This window comes from Pinus tabuliformis, chromosome 4_1, assembly GCF_031772625.1.
Source record: "Pinus tabuliformis cultivar Carrire ecotype Pingquan chromosome 4_1, CPIR1, whole genome shotgun sequence".
In the NCBI taxonomy this organism is placed as follows: Eukaryota; Viridiplantae; Streptophyta; class Pinopsida; order Pinales; family Pinaceae; genus Pinus; species Pinus tabuliformis.
In genome coordinates this window covers 22,755,007-22,760,584 of record NC_142303.1, presented here as the reverse complement: position 1 = coordinate 22,760,584, position 5,578 = coordinate 22,755,007, and positions in this window count along the sequence as shown.

Here is a 5,578-nt window from a genome sequence, read left to right as displayed (position 1 = left end):
AAATGCAGCATCTCATTTATACTCTCTGGGGTTATATGGAACAGAATTGAGCCTGTAGGGCTGAGGACAGCTCTTTGGCCTGGGTCATAGCACTCCTGGCATCTGTAGATCAACTCTGGCATAGGATTTACCTGGGGGAGGTTGTAGATGGGCAAGTTTGAGTCCCAAATCCCTAGGATGTCAGCTCCACTAAGGTGCTGGGCCTTCAACTCATTCAGCATCTGAATGTTATATTTGGAGCCCAATGGAAACCAGTCTAGCATTTGATAATCCATATCTCCCAGGGCTTTCCATTCTAGTTCCTGGTGAGGGGCATTGAGAGGCTTGATGTTCAGTGCAATTGGAGTCTCCATGGTCTATTCAGTTTCTCTTTTGCAGGTGAATTAGTTTCAAGTGAGTAGTACATCACAGAGGTGACTTTTTGCAATGCAACTGTGAATTATAGGGACCAGAGGGTGGAGTGGACACGCAGCAATTGAAATACTGCTCGAATTATGAATAAGACCAATGCCTGGTCTCCCTCTGTCTTCTATGGCAGGTTTTAAATAACTTGACCAACTGTCTCACATTTGCGCGAGCAGTTTATAGTTTTTTGACCAAAACTCGGGAAATGAAGGCTCAGCCGGTGGTTTCAAGGTTGCAGTTGTAATTAGAAGTGTTGCAGAGGAAAACTGTCGGTGAAATAGTGAGTTTCAGTGTTCCTTAAGCATTCTGAGCAATTTACAGTGAATTTAGGCGTATGGAGGATGAACTATGAGAAATACTTGGATAACCGCGAACAGAGCTCGTAGCTGTGGGTGGAATTGGTGCTCTGGACGTCTTCAGGTCGATTCCCGTAGGTGGCGCAGTTCAGGACGTGAAATAGCATGCAGAGGAAACAATAGAAAATGAGCGAAAAGTATAAAAAAACGCGTTTATTGGCTAAAATATGGACTTTTTGCAACTTGGCGCCTTTTCTGTAATGACGTCAGCATGACGTCATAGGGTGGGGTCAACCTCGGATGACGTCAGCATGACGTCATCGGATGAGGTGGCGGGATGCCATTGGTCCACAGGGAAATGAGGTGGCAGGCATGTTGGCACAGATGCGGACAAAAGTGTGATGCGGTGGCAGGCACGGTGATGACGTGGGGATGACGCTGGACCCGCAAACCGGGCGGTGAGTGACCTAACGGTTACGGTTTAGCCCTAGCCGCCACGGTTTCTCGGGGCGGTTATGATATGGCCCCGCATTTGTCAGAGGTTGCTCCGAGAGCCCTCATTGGGTGACGCGTGGCCGCGCCCTGACGTAACGCAACGTCACTTTCTCGGGCGCTAAACCTCTGTCCCGGGGGCCGCTCCGATATTAATAAGGACCGTCGGATCTCTTGGATCTGATCTGACGGTGGACGGGGGAATGATATGATCGGGGGATGCGAATGCGGGCGGATACTTTTTTATTATTTATTTTTGGGAGCAGCGCCCGGCGGAAACCTTCAGATATGGGTTTTCATAATGTTTTCAATGTATTTCAAAAATAATCCAAATGCATGTGCCAACTTTGGTTTAAGCGGCAGAAGCGGGTTTTTTGGTCTTTTGCATAATTTCAAAGGGGTTTCATGGGTAAAGGGGTTTTGTAAGGTTTTTCTGATGGGCAATAAGACAGCCCCAATACTTTAGATAAGAGAACAAAGTGGGTATTTAGGGGTTATTTTTGTAAATGAAGTGGGTATAGGGAAAACCAGGTCATTTGTGAGACTCTTTTTAACAAATGAAGCTTTTCAAGGGGCCAAATGAATTCAGAGGAGGGGAGGGGGTTAGGGTTAGGTTCATCAAAGTGACCAGATGCCATTTGATCCCTGACAGAGAACTTATTGGCTATAATGCCAAAAGGAGGGATATTTATACAAATTTTGGGGTTTATACACCATGGTGTTTAATATTAGTAGGGGATAGGTGATATAGGGATTTATATAGTAAAGTTAGAGTTAATATGGATGGGGGGAATGAAGGGGGAAAACACTGAGTTTGTTTGTGAAACACTTGGTTTAAAGAGTAGATCAAAATGAAAAGATTTTTACACAAGAAATGTGGCTTTTGAATGAACAAGAACCACCATGAAACCATGATCTTCTTCCATGAATCTCAGCTGATGAGGGGATGTTAGTAATGAAATGGAAGGGGGAAGGAGGGAGGTTAGTCATGCTCCTTGCTGTAACTTGATGAAGATGAACACCTTGTCAATTGATTGACTTTACTCTGGTAAACACAGTTAACATATCTGCAATGGTAAAGATAACCTTTCTGCAACCCCAACTACTTACCCAGCTACTTACCTAGCATTTTTTATTTCTTCTTGGAGGGTGCACTTGGACTTGCAAACCCTTACTTGCCTTTTCTTTTCTTTGGCTTTTTCTTTGTTTTTTCTATCTACTTCTACCCTTATCTCTTCCAAGGTCCCAGATTAAGCTGTTGGGAGCCTTTTCTTCTCTACCTGAACTACTTGTCTGCCAAGATTAAACAGTTTGGACAGACTCCTTTCTCTATTCTACAACTGCAAATTTAAACCATGGAATGATCCAGATTAGACTGTTGGACCATCCATCAAAATTTTAAGTCCATACCAAGCTATAAGCACAGATCAGATTCTCTAGGAAATATGTGATCTTTGAATCATCAAAGCAGAGCATATTTGGACCTTCCATAGCCAATCATGAAATATGAAACCTATTGGTATAGGTATCTAACAAAACAAAACAAGGACTCTTTGAGTGGCTTGTGATGCCATTTGGTTTGTGCAATGCACCTGCAACTTTCATGCGGGTAATGGATGATGTCTTGCGTCCTTTTCTTGATGATTTCGTTATTGTCTACTTAGATGACATCTTAATTTTCAGCAAGTCTAGAGAAGATCATGTCATGCATGTTAGAAAAGTACTTGATGTTTTGAAGAAGAATCAATTATTTCTTAAAATGTCAAAGTGTGAATTTGGAAAGACTTCTTTGGTTTATTTGGGACACATAGTAGGAGGAGGTGCTTTGAGAATTGATCCTGCTAAGATTGAGGCTATTGTGAAGTGGCCTACTCCCAAATCCATAACAGAGGTAAGAAGTTTTTTGGGTGCAGCTCAATATTGGAGGAAGTTCATCTCTAACTTCTCTTCTATAGCAGCTCCTTTGCATGCAGTGACAAGTGTGAAGCATGCTTTCCAATGGGGAGGCAAGCAGCAAAAAGCTTTCGAATCTTTGAAAGAGAAGATTAGTTCAGCTCCAGTCCTTGCATTACCGGATTTGAGACAGCCATTTGAGATACAAACTGATGCTAGTGATTATGCTATGGGTGCAGTTCTTCTACAGCATGGTAAGCCTATTGCTTTTCATTCTGAAACTTTTAATGGTGCTGTTGTAAATTATCCTACATATGATAAGGAGTTGTATGCGTTGGTACAAAGCGTCAAAAAGTGGAAACACTATTTGATGGGCAAAGAAACTGTTATACATACCGACCATCAGCCCTTACAGTACTTGCAATCACAAAGCAAGTTACAACAGTCACGACACTTCAGATGGATGGGCTTCTTGGAACAGTTCCATTTGGTAATAAGGTACAAGAAAGGTACTTTGAATAAGGTTGCTGATATGCTTTCGAGGCCTATTATTGGTGTTGTTACTTTACTTAAGAATGATTCCATTGTACATGATAGTTACATAGAACAATATGCATCTGATGATGACTTTAAAGATGTGTATGCTAACTTGAGTAAAGGGAATCATGTAGAGGAAAATGATTATCACATGCATAACAATTTGCTGTTTCATTTGGGCAAGTTGTGTATATCACAGGGGGAGAGGATAAATGTCATAAGAGAAGCTCATTCTTCTCTTATTGCTGGCCATTTTGGTGTGAGCAAAACAGTTGCACATCTACAGAGGTATTGCTATTGGCCTCGCATGGTAGATTCGGTTTCAAGGTTCATAAGAGGTTGTTCATTATGTGCTACAAGCAAGCCTAGCAATAGGAAGCTTGGTTTGTATACTCCTTTGCCGGTACCTTCTAGACCATGAGAGAGCATCTCTATGGATTTTGTAGGAGGTTTGCCAAAATCTAGAAAGCAGCATGATTATTTATATGTAGTAGTTGATCGTTTCAGCAAAATGTGTATACTTATGCCTTGTAAGAAAACTATAACTGCTGAACAAACTGCTGAATTATTTTTTCATCATGTATGGATTCACTTTGGTTTGCCTACTTCCATTATTAGTGACAGGGATTCCAGATTTGTGGGGAATTTTTGGTCCAACCTATGGGAGATGATGGACACCAAGTTGAAGAAAAGCACTGCTTTCCATCTGCAAACAGATGGACAAACCGAAGTTGTGAATAGAACCATTGTGCACCTCTTGAGAGGTTATTGTAGCAAGCATCCCAAGCTTTGGGATGAACATTTGCACTACATACAGCATGCTTACAACCGTGCCAAGCACTCTTCCACAAACACCTCACCGTTTGAAGCTTGTTTTGGTTACTTGCCAAAATCACCTCTTGATTTCATTCTTGAGAAAGATGTCGCCATTGAGGGACATAGTGATATTGACAAAGCTCGTTCATTCATTGAAAGAATTCAGCAAATACATCAGCAAATTCAAGAACAGCTTGAAAAAAGTCAAGGCAAGTACAAGGAAAGGCACGACAAGCATAGAGTTGATCACAAGTTTCAAGAAGGGGATGAGGTATGGCTGTACATTAGTAAGGAAAGGATGCAAGGAGAAGGTAAAAAGCTGAAGCCTATTCGTTATGGTCCATTCAAAATCCTCAAGAAGGTTGGAAATAATGCTTTTCAATTAGATTTGCCTTCCTACATGCAAATGTATTCTGTTGTCAATGTGGAGAATTTACGTTTGTATGAACCTCCTTTGATTGATGATCATGAAAGTGCTGTTCAGCTGCCATCTATAGAAGATTTCTCGTCAGAATTCTTAGATGAGCTGAAAGAAGATACAATCCTTGACAGAAGGACACGCACTTCAAGGAGGGGCAGTGTAGATTATGTTCGGGTTGGTTTCAAAGGCAGCAAACCGAACAAGGCAAAGTGGATGGAGGTGGACAGAGTGAGGGAACTGTACCCTCACCTCTTTAACAGGTAGTTGAAGGCTTTTGGGGTCCAAAAGCTTCCCAATGGGGAGGCGTGATCAGGTGCATGTCCTAAGTGTCGTAAAAATGCTCAAAATTCAAAGTGCTCAGAACTGGTTCAAATCTAAACGACTACAAAGTGCTCGTCCTCCCGATTCCGGCACCGCAAACGGTTCGAAAAACGGTCGCCGTATGAGGAAGATATGGCCAAAAGAATATTTTGCCCAAAACATTAGAAAATTGAATTTTTAAAAAAAAATTAAAAAAAGAATATTCCGTAGAATATTCCTTGGAATATTCCCTTGCAGCAGCCAATCACAGGCCGCCACGTGGCAGGCCCGGAGGGTGCCACGTGGCCCCCATGATGACGTCAGCAAAAGTTTGGGCGGATGTATTAAAATTTTGTTTTGGTCGGATGGGGGATCGAACCCATGACCTATGATATATTAACCAACCACTTTACCGTTA